General features: G+C 33.9%; 1 pseudogene; it reads left to right on the top strand.

Annotated features, from left to right (window-relative positions):
• LOC123253178 overlaps positions 1-21,065 on the top strand; it is a 171,704-nt pseudogene extending 150,639 nt beyond the window's left edge.
• Positions 21,066-26,280: the final 5,215 nt, after the last annotated feature.

Genomic DNA, 26,280 nt, shown 5'->3' with positions numbered 1-26,280 from the left:
CCCATCAAATCCAATCCAACCTTTCAGGTCCTCATTATCCCCTTATAACACTCACAAAGAAAACTTAAAAATATAACTACTTAGTAAAATGAACTTCTAGGCAATTTTTTTTTGTCCAAAAGCATCATTAAAAGATTATTGAGACACTAAAAAATCCTTGAAATGAGAAAATTTGGGAAATTCTGGGCCATAAAGGCAGTTCTAGCCGCATTTTGACAGTTGCTATCCTTGGGATAAAGTATGTTCAACATTCTATGTGTATCTTAGAGGAAAGCATGACATCAATTTTTCTTATGACAACATAAGTCAGTCTCTCTCTCTCTCTCTCTCTCTCTCTCTCTCTCTCTCTCTCTCTCTCTCTCTCTCTCTCTCTCATTTCAATGTGTCCTATCTGAGCATGACAAGAATTTCATTTCTTATAGCAATGATTCTCAAACTTTTTAGTCTCTGAATCTTTATATTATTTGACATTATCGGCTTCCCCTAGATTATTTTAAAATGTGTTATATCTATTAATATTTACTGTATTAAAAATAAAGCATCTTAGTATTATTACAAAAATATTTTTTGCCATTTTCATGGGTTTGTAGAAAGGGTCTTGGGTATCTCTAGGAGGCCCTGGGCCAGATTTTTGAGAACAACTACATCATAGATATTTTAAAAAGCATATTATTTTGCATTTAACAACTTGATGAGTGGAGAAATATCAAATTACTTTCTTCCTGAGGCAGTATTGGAAGTTAAAAAAAATCACTGGGAGTCATTGAAGGTTTTATAGTTGGGAAGTTACCTAATAGAATTAGTAATACAACTAATAATTAAAAAAAAAAAGATGTAGAATAGACTGAACATGAAAGGTTTTAGAACCAAAAAATCTATCTAGAAGTTTATAATAACAGCCCAGGTAAAATGTAATGAATATCTGATCTATGGCTCTGGCCCTGGAAAGAAGATAAGATAATAGAGGCATTGGAATTAAAAAGCAAACAAACAAAGAAACTTGAAAACTGATTGGATGTGAGGGTAGAAACAGGAAAAGGAGATCAGCAGAGTGACTGGAAAATGGTAACTCCAACAAAATAAATGGTTATGTTAGTTTATATAGGAAAGGTTAGAAGAAGGTGAATTTTGTTTTGTATAGGCTGGGATTAACAAAACACCAGAATATCCGGTTGGTTATAATCAGTTTTAGAGTTTAAAGAGATTACTTATTCAAACCTGAGGTACAATATGTATGTGTGTGGGCGTTATTAAAGTTATCACTGACTTATCTTTTTATGAATTTTGTGGACATTCTAGACTTAAGAAAGAGTTAATGCAGATTAAATTTAAAAGTACCTGCTTATTTCCTCCTTTCTTTGATTAAACATTTGCAAGCACACTTTGTATTATTCTAGAAACACTTATTGAGCTCAGCAGGATTGCAATAGAGGGCCAGAGAGTTAAGTCATCAACAGATTAGAGGCCTGGTGCCTAGAGGCTACTGCTGTTGATTATGGTAAAAATAACTGGCATATATCTAGCTCTGGAAAGTTATATCTGTTATTCCAGTTGAGCCTTCCCCTTGATTCCAATCACATCATTCTATGAAGAAATGAAAACTTAGAGAGATTTAGTGACAAATTAGCAAAGATGCGATTTGAACTGTGGTCTTCTGAATACAAATTCAACACTCTTTCTGTTAAACCACGTTACTTCTCTCAGTCTAGCAATAAATAAAACAGTGAAACTGTTGCCTTGGGCAAGAAGATAGGCTGAATATATATAGACATATGTATATATATTTGGGAGTCAACAGCAGTACATGGTAACTGATTTGCAAGATTTTCTCAGTAGTATGGAAATACTAGTATGGTTATAACTAACTGGAGGGTTTCAGGTACATCAGTGCTATCTCTTAATTGCCATTATTTTTCCTGGAAAGTGAAAGACAATTTATCAGCTCTAAGTGCCCTGGATCTCTGAATTTCTCATGGTTGAGATTGTGAAAGACAGTATATAAAGAAAGAAAGCAAGAAAGAATATGGAGGTTCATCTATTTGCAGGGATTGTAGAGGATGGAACCAAGAGTAGGAGCTGTCAAAGAAGGGAAAATATTTTTGAACCATTTCTTCAGATAATATTTGGAAATGTTGAGGATGGGAGAGAACTAAAATTGATATTGGGATTTTCATTATTGATTAGGTACCATAAAAAGTGCAATTTTTAAAGTCTCTATTAATCTCTCCAATGACTGATTCTTTTTTAAGATTTAAAATGTGTTTATTTACTATTGAGAAGACTGATCTGTTACATCTTTCTTAAATATTTAAGGATGCATATTATCTATGAGTAATATAAATCCTACCCTGGAAATGTGAATAAAGGAAGTATGCTCAGTTCCAAATCTGTTTTTAACAAATGTAGAAGACACCTAAAGATTATTTGTAAATTCAAAGCAAGATATTCTCATCTAGTTTTATTTTTATAGGAATGGCTTGGGAAAGATAGCATGTCTTATATTTGGTAAAAAATTTCCATTCTGGATTATAATTCAGAAAAAGCAACTCTTCACAGCTGGCAATAACATTACTGCAGCACAGTTTGACCCTCTTCATGGCCAGACCAACTGCAATAATATAAAATGTAAATGGAGGAAATTATGAGAAGCTGTCAACCAAAAAGCCTTTTGGATAGTAAGAAAATAAAACATTGTCATGAGTATCATCCTGAAGAAAATGAGTTTGATATTCCCCAATAATTCTCTCTAAAGCATAAGCTATATTGTCAACATCTTAGATCTGTCATGTCTAAACATTTTTCAAGGGATTGTTTGATGCTTTGAAATTTCTTTAAAAGTGAGATCCATAATATGATTAAAAGTAATGAAGTAAAAAATTGATTTTATTTTAATTTCATATTTTTAAAAATACTTCATCACACACAAATATCCTTTTGGGGTACTCAGATATAATTTTGAATATTACAAGCCAGGGAGGATTTCTAGTTCAATCTCTTGATTCAAATCTATACTTAAATAAACACAGATTCAGAATCAATGATTAAATCAACATTTAAGAAAAAGACAGTATGATGGGAGGTTGACATTGGCTCAGTGAAGATCTGAAATTATCATTAGACCTGCTTAAGTCAGAATTACAGAAAGACAGATTATTAATAGTGGACAGACCCTCTTTGGTCATTTGGTAAAAATTATAACAGAAGAAAGAATACTTGTTACTACATAACCTACAAAAACTTATCCAGACTTTGCATAAATATATTAGATGTAAGAGAATACTTCTCATCATTGTAAGAGGGGAAACTAGTTATTTAAGTTATGGTCAACAGGAATCTGATTAGCTCGATTCCAAATTTAAAATAGACTCAAATCAGGATGGTTTTTATGGAAGTTTATTTACAATGAGGAAGGTTGAAGGTAGAGAAATAGAGAGAGAGAAAGAGACTCTGGCCAGGACCAGAGGTCTGGACTGGATGAGAATTTAGAGGATCACCGAGGTTAATTAAACAAGGTTATTAGCCACAAGGCCTTTTTACAATTAGAGAGGCAAGAGAGGCCTCCTTGAGGGTATAGACTCCAGAAACTCCAAGGGAGAAGAACTTACCCACATGAAAATTCAGAGGGAAGCCACCTGAGGTCTCAGCAGAGATCCTTTAACACCAAGTTCAAAGCTCCAACTGCTTCCACAGGAAGTTACCATCTTATTTAAAAAGATAGCAGCTTTCTCCACTTCCTGCATCCACCTTCAATTTCAAGTGGACAAATGGCAGCCTCAACTCAGATTTGACTGCCCAAAGGGCAGTCCCTTGTTCTTGATTTGTTACTTATTGTCATGTGTGGGTAACTGATCTTCCCTCTCCACTAAGTTGGGTGGGATGACATTATTTCTGATGGCTAGAGTCTAATGATGAATGAGGATGAGCTAATTCCATTTAGTCATCATGAAGTAATCCACTTAAAGATTAAAATTACTTCAATCATTGGAAGCTTGCCCTCATACCAAGATCCAGTTGATATCTTTGCACTTCTTTCTTTTTGCTTTTAGACTTGCTTCCATAGGCAAATAAAACAAATTTTATTATTCTTCTACATGCAACATTTCCAACACTTTTCAAAACTTATGAAATTGATAGATTGGATGATAGTTTACCATAATATAGAGCATGCATCAATAGTCTTAATTTCATTTTAATTCAACTGTTCTCATGTCAATCTTCTTTCTCAAGTCTTTTCTTTAGGAATTTAAACATCATAGAGTTTAGTTATACAATTCTCTTAATATATGGATTCAAGGTTCTTCACCATCCTTATTGCCTTCAATAGACTTGTCTATGATATCAACAATTGATTGTAAGGAAAAAATGGTTTTATTATATGTAAAAAGAATGATTTAGAAGGATTTATATCTCCAAATCTTCTTTACCTTTTGTTATTATCATGGGAATATTAAAAGAAATAAATGATGTCAGCAACTATGAGAACATGATATTTATGTATCTCTTAAATTTTAGTAAGGAATTTTCTTATAATAATCTTTAGACTGAATGTGCGATGCCTGAAATATTGATAAAACATGAAGAACTTATAGTGATTATGAAATAGTGAAAAATAAAATAATGTCCCTAAGACTTATTGCCATGAAGTCCTAATGTCTTAAAATCTATATTTGCGTGTATGCATACCCACAGATATCTCTATATAAACATGAATACACATAAATACATGCACATAGATATTCACATATATGTGTATATGCACACCTATAGATGTCTGTAGGTGTGTCTTTATATTTATTATAGATATAGATATATACATGTGCATGTATATTTCAGAGTCCTGTATACACAAATGTATGTGTATATACATGCATATATACAAATCACATATTTCTGCACATATATGTGTATATTGTAAATGTGAAATTTGGGAAATGTATCAAACTACATTTCCTGTGGTCCAACGGGTTTCCGTTTCCGGTTTTTGGGCTTGGGAAGGCCGACGTCTTGACGCAGGGAAGGGTTTAAATCTCCTGGGTTAGGAGGAAGTGGCCTCTTTTGCCAGTAGGCTCTCTCTCTTTGCGAGTAGGTGCTTGGCTAGGAGGCAGTAAATGGAGGCGGCAGTTTTGAATGCTTACAAGCGCGTGGTCTAATGATTTTATCTATAAACATGGCTTTAATTAAAATACTAATTTATATATTTATACAAGCCTTTATCATTTTTCATATTTATCATTTGGCGAACCAGAAGGTCGAAATTCGAACTCTAAATCTTCCAGATAGCCTAACTATAGCCATGCCTGCTTTTTGGCCATCTGGCTCAGCTCTTTTGAGCACTTTTTTAAAAAAGGAAAGTGGCTTTCCTTGCCATGCTTTTGCTAAAAGCAAGAGCACGTTTTTGCCTCCAGTGGGACTCAGCTGGCCAGTCCAGCCCAAGCCACCTTGGGAGGGAGGTCAGGCCAGCCGATTCGGGCTTTTGGCTTTAAACTAAAATCCTGGAGCCCAGCCAGACTGTCTCTGCCACTGATCTCCATTCTTGACTTGCTGATCCTGCTGATTCTGCTGATGCTGCCATCGTTCCACTCCAGAACCTGAGATTTCCGGGAAGGAACCCAGTCCTGACTTGCCGAGATCTCGACCTCCAGAGACTGCTTCAGTTCCTGCCTCTAATGATTTGGGTATATTCCCCTTTTTCCCTATTTCTAGCCTTCCACGTGTTTCTCTAAAGACCTAATTTAGCCACCCACACAAGCTCTACAAGTGGGATTTTCTACAATGACCCGACACCACGTGGACCTAGCGTTTACCCTTAATGGGGCCAAATGGCCTATTCAGACTTGCTTGTGATTAAAAAACTGAACTCAGGGGAAGAACTTTGAACTTTAAAAAAACAAAACAAACAAAAAAAAAACCCCTTAAACTCAGCAGAACTCAATCAAAAGAACCTTAAATTGAAACCAGGGGTGAACTTTTAAAACCTCGGAACTGAATGAGCTTTATTTCTGTTTTAAAAAGACTGTATCTTACTGTATATTGCTAATTAGTTTTGTGAATTAATCTTGCTTATTTCGTTGATTTTCCTGTTGCGCTGAATCATTTTACGCTAATGAAGTTACTGCTTATGATGTTATTATATTTCGTAATTTACTTAAAGCTTACTGTATCAGAAACAATGTGGTTATATGTACCACCTATGAACATCTTATAGAGCACATGTCTTTAAAAATTTATTCTGTCTTGGTAATTGCAAAGAACCTTGAAAGTTTCCATGCTTTAAATATTACCTTGTAATTTTACAAGAGATCTTTTTAACTTTTACTTTAAATCCTTAAGAATTGTTGTCTTAAAGGATAAAGCTTTTAGATATTTTATTATAAGAGATATTATTGCCTTAAATGGGTAGAAGCATTTCCTACCCAGGATTTTTTTTTTAAATACAGAGAGTCAAGGAGCTGCTGTATATTCTTTGCTATGGAAGCAATAACAGCATTTGCCAAGGGTTAAAAGTTGTAACAAGTATATAATTTTAAACATCACTGTTTATTGTTTTAAAATGTGCTATTGGAAATAATGGTACTCTATTTGAATGTGCACTGTGAATCTGCTTTTTGTAAGATCCATTTACACTCACAGAATGAAAACCTCATTTTTGGGTAACATAACCCTTCTAGTTCTAAGCTATATATATATATATATATATATACATATATATATATATATATATATTTGATTTTTTTTAAAACATTTTTTAATGAGAGAAATTGATTTTCCCCTTTTCTCATCTTCTACTGGAAGTACATATATAATCATTATTTATCCTTTTTCTGATTCTACAGCAAATACCTGAGCCTATAGGACTGTGATTTAAATGCCTCTCTGATTCCAGAAGGGAATATGAAAGCCATTAATAGTGCTAAAGAAAGCACATGGTCAGAGACTTGACTGACTAAGATCTGCATGATTGCAGCAGTTCTATGCCAATACTTTAGGGTGTGGAAATTGGGTTTTGAGTCCTGGAGTCCCAGTCTTTTCTAAAACTTTAGAGGACATGGGTCCCCTCGACTTAGATTCCTAGAAAGCACCTATGATTGGTTAATTATTTGGCTCACTTCCCTAAAAAGCTGATGATAAGTCAGATCAGAGAGAGACATTTTCCTTAAGTCCTGGCCCTGGATGGGTAATTGCACACTGCTGAATTCACTTTAATTAGACCTTCATTCAAAGGTCTAAGTTTATTTTCCCTAGATTTTTGCACATTTCATTCACAAGTAATTTTTTCTTTTTCTTGAATTTTATTCTTTGTATTTTGCCATCCTTAACTGACCTGAGGTACCCTTTTTTAGAAAAAAGGTGTGTTTAAGGTTTACCTCACGGGGATATCTGTTAAGTTTTTTAAAATTCAATAATGTGAAAATATATGTATATTTAACTCTTTTAGGAGTAATTTCACGGGGAATTGTATGAATCTTAGAAGAAAATGTATGTTTTGTAATCTATAATGTAAAGTTTAAATTCTTTTGAGAATAATTTCAGAATAAGGATCTTGCCATCTCCCCAAAATCCAGACAACGAACTTGTTTGGTGAGGACACATGAAGATGTCTGAAAAGCCTTCACTGTACCATGAAGACCAAACTTTGAACTTTGGGGTGCAATTGATTGAACTAGGGGGAGTTGAAATTGAGTTGTATGTATTGTTTTAATTGTACACTGTTATGCCAGTGGGGGACAGCCCCCAAATTGGTTTTTTGTCAATGCGTCTAATTTAACCATTTGTTCATCTATTTCTTTTATCCCCAATTTCCTGAAAAATTTAGAAGTTGTTATTTTTACAGGTCCAGCGAAGAAAAAAGGACTAACCTTTTTTTTTGCCGGACCTCACGGGGAATTGTAAAAGTGAAATTTGGGAAATGTATCAAACTACATTTCCTGTGGTCCAACGGGTTTCCGTTTCCGGTTTTTGGGCTTGGGAAGGCCGACGTCTTGACGCAGGGAAGGGTTTAAATCTCCTGGGTTAGGAGGAAGTGGCCTCTTTTGCCAGTAGGCTCTCTCTCTTTGTGAGTAGGTGCTTGGCTAGGAGGCAGTAAATGGAGGCGGCAGTTTTGAATGCTTACAAGCGCGTGGTCTAATGATTTTATCTATAAACATGGCTTTAATTAAAATACTAATTTATATATTTATACAAGCCTTTATCATTTTTAATATTAATAATACGTACTAGTATATATAGGCATATATACCTTATTTATCTTTCCTTATAATGCAATGATTCTCTAGCTATCAATTATTTTATTCTCTCTAAGTCTCCTCATTCTATCCCTTTGAGATATGTTATAGATACATATAGGGCAGAGTGCTTCATGTTAAAACATTTCTATATCTTATGTAAAAATCTACTAAATTTGACACACCAAAAAAGTCTTTACTAATAGCAAGCCTAAATTCTTTCTAATCAAATTTAGTAGCCTAAATAAAAGACATATAAAAATTATCATTCCTATTTTGCTTCCATATATTATTGCATTGAGGACATTTGTCTTCAATTTGAAAAAGGGGTCTTATATTAATTCAAGGTAACCAATAAGCAAGGGGATAACAGTGATGGAGATCTGACAAATCATAGGGGATGAATTGAAACTACAATCAAAAAGTTGTTATTTGTTTCCTTGTTTTGTGTGTGTCCCAGCAAATTCTCTCAAGTATCATGACATTTACAAAGAATGGGAACTGGTTCACAGAAATTGAGCCTCACATACGTACACTGTTCCCTAGTTTCTGCTCACTTCACTTTGCATGATTTTCTGGGTCTTCCAGATTTTCCAGAAACTATCCTGTTCATCCTTTCTTGCAACACAATTAAATTCCATCACAATCATATACCAGAATTTGTTCAGTGATTCCCCAATTGAATGGTATCTCTTCAAATCCTAATTCTTTGTCACAACAAAAAGAGGTTAATATGTATTTTTCCCACTAATAGGTTCTTTTCTTTTTCTTTGATTTTTTTTTCGATATAGAGCTACCAGAGGCATTACTGGGTTAAAGAATATTGACAGCTTTATACATCTTTAGCCAAAGTTACAAATTACTCTTTAAAATGGTTAGATCAAAAAAATGAAATAAAATGGTTAAATCAATTTACTACTCCACTGAGAGTATATTAGTGTCTCAATTTTTCAACATCACCTGAAATATTTTTCATTTTATTTTTCAATTATACTAGTCAAAATAATAGGAATGAAGCAGTACTGCAGAGTTATCTTAATTTCAATTTGACTATCAACAGTGATTTGGAATATTTTCCCTATGACTATAGATAGTTTTAATTACTTTGTCTAAAAACTGTTTTTATCCTTTGTTGTTGCTGTTGTTAAGCCATTTCATTGTTTCTGACTTTTTGCAATTCCATTTTTAGGTTTTCTATGAATAGATACTAAAGTAGTTTGTCATTTACTTCTCCAATTAATTTTTTAGATAAGGATCTAAGACAAACAGGGGTAGGTGATTTATGCAGGGTCACACAGATAGTCTGAGGCTAAATTTGAACTCATAAAGATGAATTTTCCTTATTCCAAACCTAGTGCTCTATCCACTGCACTACTTATCTGCTTTAACAGTTTATGAATTGGAAAAGGAAAAGTATTCTTGTAGTTAAATTAGGTTCTCTTTATATGTGAGAAATGAGGCCTCTATCAGATTAACTGTGTGTTAAAAATGAATTCCAATCTCCTGCTTCTCTTCAATCTTGGCTAAATTTTTTATTTTTTTGGGGGGGGGAAACAAACTTTAATTTAATGTAATCTAAATTATTTATTTTCTAACCTGTAATGCTCTCTATATCCTGTTTGGTCTTAAATTCTTCCCTTTTGCCTAGGTCTGATAGGTAAATTTTTCCATATTACTCTAATTTGCTTTTCATTATCTTTTATGTTTAAATAATAAACCCATCTTGACCTTATTGTGGCATATAGAGTGAGATGTTAATCTATACTTAGTTTCTGCCAAACTCTTTTCTAGATTTCCCAGCAATTTTTATCACATAGCGACTTCTTGTCCTTAAAGGTGGATTCTTTAAGTCCATCAAACACTGGATTACTATGGGAATTTACAAATGTTCACTATGTACATAATGTATTCCATTAATATACCACTCTACTGCAGTTTCAGATTTGGTACTGCTAGGTCACCTTCTTTCAAATTTTTAAATTGATTCCATTGATATTCTTGAACTTTTGTTCTTCCAAATGAATGTTATTTTTTTCTAACTCTTTAAAATTATTTTTAGTAAATATATATATATATACATATATATATATATATAGTAATGAGTAAGTAACTAATTTAGGTAGTATGGTCATTATTATTATATGAGGATGGTCTATATATGAGCAATTAATATTTTTCTATCCATTAATATTTGTCTTTAAAGCATGAAAAGTACTTATGATGAAAAATGTGATCTACCTCCAGAGAAAGAACTGATTACATTTGAACAAAGATTGAAGAAGACTTTTCTTCACTTTATTCAGAATTTTTGTGTTTTTCTTCTACATCATGCTTAACATGGAAATGGATTTTGTATTTTTCCTCTGATTTTTAAATTTTATTTAATTACTAATTTAGAATATTTTTCCTTGCTTACATGAATCATGTTCTTTCCCTCTTCTCCCCACTTCCCTCCCATGGCCAATGTGCATTTCCACTGAGTTTTACATGTGTCATTGATCAAGATCTATTTCCATATTATTGATATTTTCACTAGGGTGATCACTTGGAATCTATATTCCCAATCATATCCCCATCAACCCATGTGATCAAGCAGTTGTTTTTCTTCTGTGTTTCTACTCCCACACTTCTTCGTCTGAATGTGGATAGCATTCATTCTCATAAGTCCCTCAGCATTGTTCTGGATCCTTGCATTGCTGCTAGTAGAGAAGTCCATTACATTCAATTGTGCCACAATGTATATCTCTTTGTGCGTGTGTTTTCCTGGTTCTGCTCCTTTCACTCTGCATCAATTCCTGGAGGTCATTCTAGTTCACATGAAATTTTTCCAGTTCATTATTCCTTTTAGCACAAGAGTATTCTATCATCAACAGATATCACAATTTGTTCAGCCATTTCCCAATTGAAGGGCATAGCCCATTTTCCAATTTTTGCCACCACAAAGAACATGGCTGTGAATATTTTTGTACAAGTCCTTTTCCTTATGATCTTTTTGGGGTATAAACTCTTTTAGCTCCCTTTGGGCATAGTTCCAAATTGCCATCCAGAATGTTTGGATCGATTCACAACTCCATCAACAATGCATTAATGTCCCAGTTTTGCCACATCCCCTCCAAAATTTATTGCTTTTCTTTGCTATCATGTTAGCCAATCTGCTAGGTATGTGGTGGTACCTCAGAGTTCTTTTGATTTTCAGGAAATTGCTTTTTTATGTAAGCACTTGTGTAACTAGTATAAAATTGTTTGCCTTCTCAAGGAGGAGAAAGAGAGAAAGACAGAATATTAAATTCAAAAAGCTAGAAAACAAACATCAAAATTTACTTTTAAATACTAGAGGGAAAAAGAAATAAAACAATCTTGAAGGAGAAAAAAAATCAGTGTAAGATTCTAGGAGTGCTAACTATCTATTGCCTTGAATTCATATCTCAAATGCTTATGAAAGTATCAAGCACAAGATAAGTGCATGATGTGAGATTCATATTGCAGAAAGGGATTCAAGCTGCAGAGATTTCAGGCTACAACTCAGAATTCCATAGGGCCCCCATCCCCTGAGAACCCTGAGAAAGGGGGTAGTTAAAGGCAGTTGGAGCCCTGGGATTAAAGTAGGTACCTCTTTCTGCTTACTGAGACTGTAGTCCTGGGTTGGTCTTGAGGACTTGGGTCTTGAATCTGAGCAGAGCCATTTTAGTTCCTAACTGCCAAGCTGCTTTACTTTGGTTAGATATTCAACAACATCACAATCTACCTTAGTTTAGCTATTTTCATATGGAAGAAGAATATTTATATGTTAGAGAGCAAATCAGCTATTCAAGTTACCTTACCCCTTGGGGGGAGGGGCTGCTTGGACATAACCATTTGAGGGTTTCCCTGACCTTATCAATCCTTATTCCATCTCCCATCCCTCCCATTTCCACCTATCATTAAACCTGTTATCAACTGGGAGCAGTGCCTAGATATATATTTTGGGGATGTACTCACAACCTCCTCAAGCTGAGTTCTTCCTACTCTATAGCCCTGGGATAAATAACCATGTGCCTGTGAGCTTCAAAGACATCAAGCTTCTCCAGTACAATCCTATGGGGAATAATTTAGAGAAAGTTATCTTTAGGAGTTTAGTCTTTCCTAACCTACTGTCTGGGCCCAGAAGATATCTAGTCAGATTGTCCACCATGCTCATATTGTAACTGACTTTCTAACTGCCTAGTGGGAGGAGGGAAGTGAAATAGCACTTTGATAAGATCCTTCCCTCCCTTCAATCAAGCCTGCTTGTGGGTGGGTCCCTCCATTGACCAAAGAATTAGGAAATGTGATTGCTACAGACCCCTGTTATTTTACTGCTTCCCAACTACAACAATGATAAATGCTTATTGACTTGGGAAAATTCTTAAAATTGCTATAAAAAGTATTTCATAATCATGTTTATGTAGTCCTTGGGTTTACCTTGTCAAGGAGAATACCAAAGATTTTAAATAATCTACATTGATTTTAAGTAGAATTTTTCTTTCTATCTGTTGCTGCTCGATTTTGTAATATAAAAAATGCCAATGATGTATGTGGGTTAATTTAATTTAATTTTTTTTAAACCCTCAACCTCTGTGTATTGGCTCCTTGGTGAAAGAGTGGTAAGGGTGGGCAATGGGGGTCAAGTAACTTGCCCAGGGTCACACAGCTGGGAAGTGTCCAAGGCCGGATTCAAACCTAAGACCTCTCTAGGCCTGACTGAGCTACCTAGCTGCCCCTGGGTTTAATTTATATACTGAAAATTCGCTTAATTTTGTTTTACCTAGATTTCTACTTGATTCTCCAGGGTTCTCTTAGTATTTCATCCTATTTTCTGCAAAAAGTGATAGTTTTGTTTCCTCTTTGCCTATTTTAATGCTATTGATTGATTTTTCTTTCTTTTTGCTATAGCTAACAATTGTACAATGTTGAATAAAGGTGGTATGACTAAAGAAGAGATCTATAGCATTAAAAGATGTAAAATGAAAAGTATATTAATTTTAAAGAAAATATTGTTTTATTTTCAATTATACTTAGAAACAATTTTTATAAGTGTTTTTTTTTTGACATTTTGCTATTCAAATTTCTCTCCCTCCCTCTACCCACACCTGGAGGGGGTAAATAGCCTCAAATAGGTAATATTAGTGCTTTTATGCTATACATATTTCCATATTCCCATGGACGTGACTGAAGACACATATCACAGGCCTTTTTATAACTCATGCTGTTCATCATTTCTTATGGTTCAATGGTATCTGTATACCTGAGTATGGATGTTCTCATTTTATGTCAATTCCAATGAGATTAAGGTCCAAGAATTGTGTGATGACTCCTCATTATTCCTTCAACTGTATTGATTCTTTCATGTCTCTTTATGTGAGATAACTTATTCTGGACTTTCTCTTCTTTTTTTTTCTATAGTGTATTTACTTTTTCTTATCTCTTGACTTAAAAAACAACATATAATATTGCATACCATTCAAATGGCTCCCTGTTTTCTAGTCTATATATGTTCCCATCTATTTCCATAAGGCTGATGAAGTTCTTAAGTGTCTTCAGTATCTTCACTATCATAAGTACTTTTGATATCTTATATAATTCACATGTGATAGTCATCTTAAGCATCTTAATTGTTATCTTCCTACTAGTGACATAATTAAACACCATTGTTTTCTTTGATTACCTTAAAGTATCTTAAGTATCTTAAACACTTGCATGGGCAAGGAATATAATCATTTTAAGCTCATTATTTCTCTTGATTACCTTAAGTATATTAAGTACTTTAGGTATCTCTTGTACTATAACATTCTTACAAGTTCTAGTTACCACTTTCCCATGCAGCAATGTGATTAGTTTAAACCCACTAATTCTCTTGCCTTTTTTTTCTTTTTATTTATCTTCTTATGCATCTTATGAGTATCAAATTTTATCATTAAATTTTCATTTCAGCTCTGATCATTTTGTTGAGTATGCCTAGTATTCCACTATTTCATAAATGGCCATTTCTTAAGTGATTTTTGGTTGTAGGCCTAAATTCTTTGTCTTGCAAGATATCATATTCTATGCCTTCTCAAACTTTACTGTAGGTAATGCTAGGTCATATGTAATAATGATTATGGTTCTGCCATATTTAACATTTGTTTTTCAGAGCTGATTACATTATTTTTCTCAGAATTTCTGGTATTTGACTATAATACTTCTGGGATTTTTAAATTTGGAATTTCTTTCAGGAGGTTCTTTCAATGTCTCTTTTTTCCTCATTCAAGAATATCAATGAACTTTTCATTGATTATTAATTTCATTGTGATATCCAGGTCTTTTTTTATCATTATTTTCAGGTAACTCAATGATTCCTAGTTAGTTTCTTATGTATCTGTTTTCTAGGCTAATTGTTTTTCCCATGAGAGGGTTCATTTTTTTCTATTTTTTTATTCTTTTGAATATGTTTTATTTTTTCCTGCTATATTCATAAAGCTGTTAGCTTCCATTTGTACAGTTAATTTTTAGGGAGTAATTTTCTTCTTTGAGACTTTGTATATAATTTCAAAGGGGATTATTTCCCTGTTTGAGATATTTTATTTCCTTTTTTTAAGCAACTGTTTTATTCAGTAAGATTTTGTTCTGAGTGATGGATTTTTTCTACTCATCTTTAAAAATTTTTCCTATATGGTTTGTTTTTCTATCTTTTTTTGGAGCTCTTGCTGGAGTTCATTCTATGCTTGACATCCTTTCACATTTTCCTTTGAGCATTCACACTTTCATTTTTTAATTGCTGTCCTCCTCTCATTTTATATTTTGGCCATCTCTCTTATTGAGATATTTTTCTAATGCCAGGCTTTTTTTCTGTTTTTGATCACTTTGGGGCAATTTCCTTTGATTTTGTCTATATGCTGAAACCTACCTCCTTTTCTTATGTGGAGAGATTACTATCCCACACTTGTACTCTGCCTAGGGTCTGCTCAGCTCTCCCAGTTTTAGATGGAACATTCTGCAGAGGTAGCTTGTTATGTGGAGGCTTGCAGCTTTTTGGTTTAACTGGTTGGAGTGGATTCTGTTCAATCTTGCTGAGTCTGGGCCTTTGGGGACTATTTCCTCCCACTGCTACTTATGTTGCATAATGTCTGGCCTCTGTTATGGTTGGATTATACAGGGCTACTTTCCTCTCACTGCAGTTTCTTTTTTTTCTTTTCTATTCTTCCTCTGCCAGAACTGTATGGAGCCGGCTGATCCTTTACTTCTGCTCTTTGCATTATATTGCATCTGAGTTCCACCTGGGTTTGTTCAGAATTTTCTCCTCATACCACAGTGAAATAAATATTCCTTGCTGTCTCTTGAAGTCATTCTGCATATAAGGACTGCTTCAGCTACTGCTCTTCTATGGTCATGTGAAGGGTAATTACATTAAATTTTAAATTGTTTTGCACAAACAAAAACAATAAAGCCAAAAGTAGAAGGAAAGCTGAAAACTGTGGAAAAAACTATATATACAAAATACATGTGTATATAAAGGCTTAATTCTTCAAATATATAGATAACTGATCAAAGTTATAAGAATATGTGTCATTCCTCATTTAATAAATGGTCAAAAGATGTGAACAGGCAGGTTTCAGAAGAAGGAATCAGTTATCTATTGAAGTGACAGACAAACTTTTTAAAGAGGGGGCCAAAGGAAAGGAAATGCTCATCTGTCAGTCTGTTTCTAAGGCAACACTTTCGAAGTTTCATTGTATTGTATCTTACTCATTGTATTCTTCAGATTAGGAATAATGTCGCCAGGCAGGATAGAACATTTCTGGGGGCTGCATCTGGCCCGCAGGCTGTAGTTTGCCCATCACTGATCTCTAATCATATTAATAATAATTTTAATGAGTATTGATTGGATAAATAAAAATTAGAATGGCTCTGAGGTACCACCACACACACTGTCAGTTTGGTTAATATAAAATAAAAAGAAAGTTATAAATGTTAGAAGGGATATGGAAAAATTGAGGTGTTAATGCACTGTAGGTGGAATTGTGAACTGATATAATCATTCTGGAAGGTAATTTGGAACTGGACATTAAAGACTATAAAATTGCACATGGCCTTTGACCCAGCAATACCATTACTCAGTCTGTCTCCCAGAGAGATAAAAAAAAGGGGAAAAATCTATACCTATATACATATATATATATATATATATACACATACATATATATGTATGTATATATACACATATATATTACATATGCACACAAACATATAATATATATACATATATGTTATATATGTATATAATAGTTCTTCTCTGTTGAAAAAGAATTAGAAATTGAAGGGATATTCAGCAACTGTGGAGTGGTTGAAGATTTTATGACCTATGACTGTATTGAAATACTATTTTTCTTTAAGAAATGAGAACAGAATGGTTTAAAAAATAACAATGGGACAAACTTATATGAATTGATGCAATTAGAAAAATATACAATGTTGAAATCAAGTGTAGAAAGTATTTCTTACATGAAATATTTTTCTCAATATTATATGTCTTACTGTTATTCAATTTTATTATTTTGTTGTCTTGGAATCAACCTTCCCTATAAACATATGGAAAATTAATTATTTTCCTTATACACCTATATAAAAATATTTTGTCTTGGTCTGAGATCTATAACAGTAGTTTGAATTGGCAGTAATATTCTCTGTCAAAATGAATGTAATGGAAGAAGACACATCACTGCAAATTTTCATATATACTGGGATATTTATGTAAATGTTCATGGTTCAATTTTTTTAAATACTAAAAAGTCATAAAGAAATGAAACCTCTTCACAATCTCTCTGTATGTCTCTATCTCTGTCTTTCTTTATGTAGGACATATATGTGTATATGTACACATATATAATTGAATAAAAATTTAAACACACTTTTAATAATAAAATTCTGTTCATATTAATTTATAATTATTAAATGAGTAATTATGAATATTTTCAATTATATTCAATAATTGTGTCAATGAATGATGATTTAGACAGAGCATAGAAACATTCCCTCTTTTTTCTCAGTAGCATTTTTCTTAAAATTTCTTAATTTTACCCACTTCCGTATTAGCTGACATAATTCCTCTTTCTTTGTTCTATGGTTTAGCTACATAACCATTTGATTTCCCAGGGGACCAGAAACCAAACTCAAATCCATTCTAGGTAATTTTCTTGAGCCTTTCTATTACTACTGTGACTAGGACCAAATTCCTGTTCTATGGGACTCAGAAGAGCTCTAACACAGCTTGGGAAAGACTGGAAAGAAGGATTGGGGGGGAGACCTTTTTAAATAGCTTTACTGTCCTTGAAATAGGAAATGTGTTTCAATGAGTTCTGTAATAGCCAATATAACATTTCTATTTTAAGAGCACTACTATCTCAGAGGTCACTTTCCTCCAGCCTATGCTGTAGCTTCTTCTTGGTGATTTGAACAGGGACCTTCTACTGATTTCAGAAAGAACTGTGTTCAGAGATAGGCTGTGAAAAGATCTAGAATAATATAAGAAAACTAAATATCCCCAATAAAATGCTCATGAGTCCACCAGGGTAAGCTTAACCAAAAATAGAATTTGATTTTGAATGCCACTAAGGAAGAGGTATTTTACATTTCTAAATGAACCTGGATTAACTGAAGCTGACAATCTTCTGCTAAAGAATCACAATAACATGCAATTTTCTTAAATCATAATGGTAGAATTATGGGGGACTCAGTAGGTTTTTTTTGTCATCTTCCTACCTCTAAATGAGAATGCATCCAAATAAATATATAAAAATCATAACCTGCTTCCATTTATATAGTTTGTACACATTCCACTATATTTTCAATGATGTATCAGATTGCCAGAAAAGAATAAAATTTTAACACACATATAAATACAAGCGAATACCTATTTCTTTATTCCATTTAATATCATAGATTTAGATCTCAAAGGGACATTTGAGATAATTTACTTCCATTTATAGGCAAGAGATCTATGACTGAGAAAGGAGACTTGGCTATTTCATACAGGTAATGTGTGCTGCACATAAGGTTCACACTGAGGTTCCAATTCCTCTGATTTTGGATCTAATGTTCTTTCCATTCATTTTAACTCTGAAATATTTCATTATTTTTCTCCAACTTAGTAGGGAGAAGGGGAACAAATATTTTATAACATCCACTTTATGCCAAGCATTGTGCTAGATGCTTTTTACAAATATATCAGCTTATTCTCACAACAACCCTGGGAGGGTTATCCCCCTTTTATAGGTGAGGAATCTGAGAGTAGGAGCATGATTCCTTGCATAGGTTCACAAATATTTGAAGCTGGATTTAAACACAGACTTTCTTGATTCCATGTTCATCTCTATCCACTGTGCTACCATTCACCTTCTTATGTACATTGTCTTTTAGAGTCACTACTGGGTCAAAAATATTTATCATTAACCAAAATGAGAAGCTTCTATACTTCTATAAGTGTGCATTTGTGTTTCCTTGAAACTTGAAATTCAGTGTCCATTTTTATTATCAAAATTTGTACATGTGACATATGCTCTGTGTCTCAAAAGTCAGTATACTTTTAAACTTTAAATTACTTTGGACACTGCATAGTTTACATACTTTATGTTGAAGTCATTTAGTACCAAGAATTAACTGTCATTTGCAAATTCATTTAGGGATAGACATTTAAGAGAATGTAACCTTTTAAAAATCTGTATTTACTACTTTCCTTATTGTAGTATTTATTTGAAATCTAAAGAGATTTTTGGAAGAAGCATTTAGCAGTGCTAATATGCCAGGTCTTCCCTCTCTAACTTTTTTTTTCATTAGCAGACTACTTGCTGAAATATAGTGTGATCAGGTGATCTAGTCAATGGCCTAAAGAATTCCAACTGCTCATTGGGGGAAGACCAGAAGTAGAATAAATAGATCATTTTAGTAGGCCTTTTAGGAGTGACTACTACTTCAATATGCATAAATGTGGTGTCTTAAGTCATTCTGGCTTGTGTAGTTATATGACATTGAGTCATGTTTCACCAAAGATGCATGGGGTGGGTGAATGAATGTTTCCCATAGATTGACAGTATAAGGTTGAATATAAAATACAATAAATGGCTACTGTTTGATGATTCTAGGATTTTAATTTGGCATGACTGATATATAAACTCTACCTGGCCATATCCTATACAACTTTGTATCTATGTTCTGGAATATCTTTTGTCCTCATATAGAAATTTGGGATTATTTAATGTCTAATATTGAGAAACTTTTGCTGGAATTGAAGAGTCTGAATGATGGTGCTATTTGCTGTTCCATATACATCCATACAAGTTAATTTGGATTTAATCCTGGGGAAATTTGGTATCTAATGAGAAGAGGCCAGTAGATTTATTCTCTACTTCATAAAATTCCTACCCTACCCCCATAGGAATATTTTATTTATGGCTTAGGTTATGTTTGATAGCTAGAGTTTCCACAAAACAGGAGGAATAAAAATATACTCAATGAATAATATAAATCAAGTAGGGAAAATCTAGTATTCTTGTACATAAAAGAAAAGCAAAACTCAAAAATCTCACTGAATTGTATTTTGACTAAAACAAACAAAACCAGATTAATTACAATCATAATTAGCTGAGAGGAGATATTTAAGTGAAAAATAATTCCTAATAAAACATTTCATATTTCACTTTAGTTATGAGCTGCCAAACAATCCCTGGTACATGTCAACCAGGAAATTAGTCTTTACCTAATCTTTATTTTGGGAGCCACCATTTTCAAGAATACTAGAATAGTTGTAGGTTATTTCTCCCATGATAAAATTCATCACTGATTTCATAGATTTCAGAAAATTCAGAACTCTTCTTAGGAACCTAAGGTCACCTCTAAGTCTGGATACATGCATCTTGGGGCACACAATTCATTCTTCTAAGATCAGGAAAGAACAAAACATAAAAAAGTAGCCTGAACATAAACCAAGTCATGCCTAAGTAGGACATGTGTTTGGATGTTAATTTTCCTCAGCCACAGGGAAATGAATAAGAAGAAGATAGAAGTTTCTCAGTTGGTGTCATTAACTTAGTCATCATTGAGGAGAGGAAGAAAAGGAAAGACCTATTTATGTCTAGTGAATGAATTGCCTTATCCCAATGAAGATGACTCCTGAAATTCTGATTATTTTCCCTTGAGCATAATACTCTATATATGCAGTCCTGAATGACATGCATCACTCTCCTCACCCTGTCTTATCTCCCAGCTAGGCACTGCCATCCAGCCTGTGCAGTTCCTGTATGCCTCTGGTCATACCACTGGTATCTTCATGGACTCTGGTTACCTATACTGTGCCCATCTATGAAGGTTATGCCCTTCTTTATGCCCTATTCTGACTGGCTTTATTCTGACAGATTACCTCATGAAGATCCTGACAAGAAAGGGTACAGTTTCACCACCACAGCTGAGAGGGAATTCATATGTGACATCAAGGAGAAGCTGTATTATGTAGACCTTGACTTCAAACAGGAGATGGTCACTCCTGAGTACAGCTCTTCTCTGGAAAAGAGCTGTAAGCTCCCTGATGGTCATATTATCACCATTTGACAATGAGAGGTCTCAGTACCCAAAAACTTTCTTCCAGCCATCTTTCTTAGGCATGGAGTCCTGTGGAATGCATGAAGCTACTTTCAACTCAATCATGAAGTTTTATGTGGACCTCTGTAAGGATTTGAATTTGAATGCCACATTGTCTGGTGGTACCACTATGTACGTAGTAATTGCTGACTGGATGCAGAAGATTACAGCCTTAGCCCCCAGGATGAAATAAAATAAATGATCATTGCCCCACCTTAGCACAAATAGTTTTCTGGTTCAGAAGCTCCATTCTGGCATCCCTCTCTATCTTCCAACAGATGTAGATCAGTAAGCACGAGTACAATGGATCTAGGCCTTCCATTATCCACTGCAAATGCTTCTAAATGGACTGTTGGTGATTTTTGTTTTGTTGTTGTCTTTGTTTGTTTTGGGTTTTTATGTCAAAGGGTGTGGCATGATAATTGCCACCACCAAAAAGAGATTAAATTGGCATTGCTTTACTTATTTATTTTTGGTGCTTACTAAGGATTTAAAAACTAGAATGACAAAGATGACAAGCAGAAAATTGGAGGCAAACATCCCCAAAGTTCTACAGTGCATCTTCAAAACTCTGTACATTTTTTAAATGTCATTTAAAATATTGTATAATTCATTGTTACAGAAAGTTAGTTGCCTCTATGAAGGCTATACTACTTTCTACACAGGAGCTGTGACTAATATAAATCCAGACCAGGGGGAGAGAGAGGAAGGTGTCAGTAGTACTGCTTTATGTGTAAATTATGTAATCCTTTAAAAAAAAACTTTTTTTTAAATTTCTGCCTTAATACTTATTCCTTTTTTAAATTGTCAGTCATAAGAAATGACTCCCTAAATTCTCTCCCTGCCCCCAACATAGATGTGAATAAAGGTTTTACAGTATCTCCCGGAGCTTAATGAGATTGGGATATATGATTTGGGGTTTAGGTTTTATAAGATAATTCATCTATAAAAATGAATAATATGGAAATACATTTTTATATTTTGCATTATAATACATAGATAATGCAGATTGAATTGCTTGTCAACTCCAAAAGGGGTAGGGAAAAAGGGAGGAAGACAATATGAATCATATAAACTTAGAAAATTTATATGGTAATTTGTTGTTAAAATAAAGATAAAATATTTTTAAAAATAAAAATAAATAAGATAACAAAGCAAAAAAAATTCTCGAAGGAATTGAAATGAACAGTTAGTCAAGCCATCTTATTGTACAGAAAATGAAACTGAGCCTTAGAGTAATTCAGTTTCAGGTTAACACAGGTAGTGTCAGAGGCAGGATGTGAACCCATGTTCTCTGACATCTGAGACACTGTTCTTTCTCCTATACCATTCTAGAAAGTAATCTCATTTGTAAAATTGGATTAGATGAACTCAAGTACTTTCATGGTTAAAAAACATTGATAATATTTTAACTGTCTCTTGAAAGCACTAGTGAGGTACGTAGTTTTTACCTTCCCATAGGCAATAGTGACAATGCATTTAATTTACTGCTCTTATAGATGGGTATATGAGTTCACCCATCCTCTTTCAGATTTCCTGTGTATAATTCTAGAAATATGGACTATGCCAGACCAAGATCTCTCTCTCTCTCTCTCTCTCTCTCTCTCTCTCTCTCTCTCTCTCTCTCTCTCTCTCACTCTCCCCCTCTCTCCCTCTCATCAATGAAACCAAGAAAATTTTCTTTAATTTCAAAACACAATGTCATACCTTTCTGTTTTGATGAAAACACATATTTCTAATGATGACAGCCTCTAATGAGATATTTAAGCTGTGGTGGCAAGGTTTACATTAAAAAATATCAGCTGTTGCTAACACATTCATAAATGGTATGCCAAAGCTTCAGTATCCAATCAATAAAACATTTTCATGATGTATGTTTGTTGTGCCAAAGTGCCAGCATCAACTGTACAGAGAGATATGATGTAATTTGTTGCATGACAAGTCAAAAAATGCTGGGTTCCAGACACATAAATGAATTTCACAAATACTGAATAATTGAAAGGAAGGCAGTAATCTCTTCTTCAGGAAGCACTGTATACAAAACCTATCATACACACTCCCAACCCTCTCATGCCTTCTGGGAGCTGGCTATTATAAATGGTATGTCATGTTTCCAAGCATACTTTATGCAATGAATTTGTTTCTCTCTCAGTCATTTCTAGGCTCACCTGGCACTCCAGTGCTACACAGTCTGCATTTTAGCTCTCCTATATAGTAGTAAAGAGTATGTAAACTTAAATTATTGCATTTATTCATACTTACACTCCCAAGAAATTGTCATAATAGTATGTTTGAAACCATAAATGTCTCTCTCCCAATAGGATGAAGTTGTGGTTTCTGGGTTATAAATTACTAGCATGAGACATAACAGTGCCTTATTTAGTAGAGTCATGAAGACCAAGGTCTCTACAAATTATGCACTGCTACTTTCCTTCAAACAATAATGCATTTGGCAAGATGAATGCTGTTTACTTGGGTTTAGAATTACTAATAAATGTTATTTATAGTGTATTAGGGTGACATAACCAGGTAAAGTGTTTGTGTCAGGTAGAATAAATGCAGGTGCAGTAGAGCTTGGAAGCTATTGAGAGTCTACATTTCTTCTGTGCTTATACTCTTATTTATTCATTTATTGCTTTATCTATCTATTTATATATGTACAAACAAATTCATTATCTATCTATCTATTGGACTGTATACAATTTACAAATCTTTCATGATGTTCAAAGAATGGGGAATAATATGCTTGGGTATATGAGATGCAAGTTTGGACAGATGACTAAGTAGAAAATGATTTCAAATTGTATAAATCTCTGAGAGCCAATGTTTATTTTTTATGATAAAAAAAGTTCCTTGCTGAAGGATACCAAGGACTCTGGCTCTTTTTGAAGGAGCTTTGTTAAGGTATTAGCAGACAAATTTGATTTTTACCTAGTCTAGTCTGGGACATTTTGTTAGGCTAGAAATCCCCTGAATTTCTTAGCCTTGATGGTGTTAAACAATATTTTTGAGCCTCATTATTTTACTTTAATTCTTGGCAAAATGCCCCTGCTAAGGATTCAATCTTGGCTGTACCAGACAGCTGCATTATTGGCCAAAGGGAAACTGTGTTAACCCCACTCCTGCTGGATTACTGAGAGCCCAAAGCTTTTTCAATAAGACTATATTGCATTTTAAAGAAAGGTGTGAATTATGAAAGGAATCAAAAGAGGAATCTCAGATTTTTATCTTAAATATCCCATTCCAGTCTTGACCCTGATAGGGAGAAAAGGTCAATACATGGCTCTGTAGGTCTGTAGTGATCTTTTGATGGGGTCCAGATAAAAATATCTACTTGAGATTCTAATTTATATTAAGTGTTCCCAACAGTCTAGTTTCTGGACATATGTTTAAAACAAAAACCAAGGAACCTGGATAAAAAGTGGTCCTGGTTAAGATGGTGGCAGAGTAAAAAGCAGCTCTTAACCTCTCCTGACCAAAACACACAAGACTCCTCAAGGGGACATAAAAACAAGTCCAGACAAATGGAGGAACCCCACAACAGGGTGCAGTGTGGAAGGTACGTGGAATCAGGACATTTCCATGCTATAAAGGGGTGAAACAGCTCTCACTAAATCGCGGGCTGAGCAATCCCGACCCCCACCCCCTCCACACACACCACCTATAGCTCCGAAGCCAGCTAAAAAAAAATAGAGCAAGTTTGGGGTATCCATTCAGTCATTGGCAGCTCCAGGGCCTGTTCCTGAGAGCAGCAAGATTTAGGTCCCCAAAAATCTAAAGAACGCACACAAACTCAGAGAAACTATAAAAAATTTTATTGAAGAAAATGACAATGATGAGACATCCTACAAAACTCTGTGGGATGCAGCCAAGGCAGTACTCAGGGGGAAATTTATATCCTTGAGTGCATATATTAACAAATTAAGGAGGGCAGAGATTAATGAATTGGGCATGCAACTCAAAAAAATAGAAAGCGAGCAAATTAAAAATCCCCAGATGAAAAATAACTAGAAATACTAAAAATCAAGGGAGAAATTAATAAAATCAAAAGTAAAAGAACTATTGAATTAATAAATAAGACCAGAAGCTGGTACTTTGAAAAAACAGATAAAATAGACAAAGTACTGGACAATCTAATAAAAAAAAGGAAAGAAGAAAACCAAATTGACAGTATCAAAGATGAAAAGGGAGACCTCACCTCTAATGAAGGGGAAATTAAGACTATCATTAAAAACTATTTTGCCCAATTATATGACAATAAATATAACAATTTAGGAGATATGGATAAATATTTACAAAAATATAAACTGCCTAGAATAACAGCAGAAGAAATAGAATACCTAAATAATCCCATATCAGAAAAAGAAATTGAACAAGCCATCAAAGAACTCCCTAAGAAAAAATCACCAGGGCCTGATCGATTCACAAGTGAATTCTATCAGGCATTCAAAGAGCAACTAATCCCAATACTATACAAATTGTTTGATATGATAAGCAAAGAAGGAGTCCTACCAAATTCCTTTTATGACACAAATATTGTACTGATTCCAAAGGCAGGGAGATCAAAAACAGAGAAAGAAAACTAGAGACCAATCTCCCTAATGAACATAGATGCAAAAATCTTAAATAGAATACTAGCAAAGAGACTCCAGCAAGTAATTAAGAAGATCATCCACCATGATCAGGTGGGATTTATACCAGGAATGCAAGGATTGTTCAACATTAGGAAAACCATCCACATGATTGACCATATCAACAGTCTAACAAACAAAAATCACATGATTATCTCAATAGATGCTGAAAAAGTCTTTGACAAAATACAGCATCCATTCCTATTGAAAACACTGAAAAGTATAGGAATAGAAGGACCTTTCCTAAAAATAATAAACAGTATATACCTAAAACCATCAACAAACATCATATGGAATGGGGATAAATTAGACGCCTTCCCAATAAGATCAGGAGTAAAACAAGGATGCCCATTATCACCTCTATTATTCAACATAGTACTAGAAACACTAGCAGTTGCAATTAGAGAAGAAAAAGAAATTGAAGGTATCAAAGTGGGCAAGGAGGAGACTAAGCTATCACTCTTTGCAGATGATATGATGGTCTACTTAAAAAATCCTAGAGAATCAACTAAGAACCTTGTAGAAATAATCAACAACTTCAGCAAAGTGGCAGGATACAAAATAAATGCACATAAATCATCAGCATTTCTATACATTTCCAACACATTAGAGCAGCAAGAAGTAGAGAGAGAAATTCCATTTAAAATCACCCTAGACAATATAAAATACTTAGGAATATATCTACCAAAACAAACACAGCAATTATATGAAAACAACTACAAAACACTTTCCAAACAAATAAAACTGGATCTAAACAATTGGAAAGCCATTGATTGCTCATGGGTAGGACGAGCTAACATAAT

This window comes from Gracilinanus agilis, chromosome 1 (genome assembly GCF_016433145.1).
Source record: "Gracilinanus agilis isolate LMUSP501 chromosome 1, AgileGrace, whole genome shotgun sequence".
Lineage (NCBI taxonomy): Eukaryota > Metazoa > Chordata > Mammalia > Didelphimorphia > Didelphidae > Gracilinanus > Gracilinanus agilis.
This window is presented reverse-complemented; position numbering and strand designations above follow the sequence as displayed.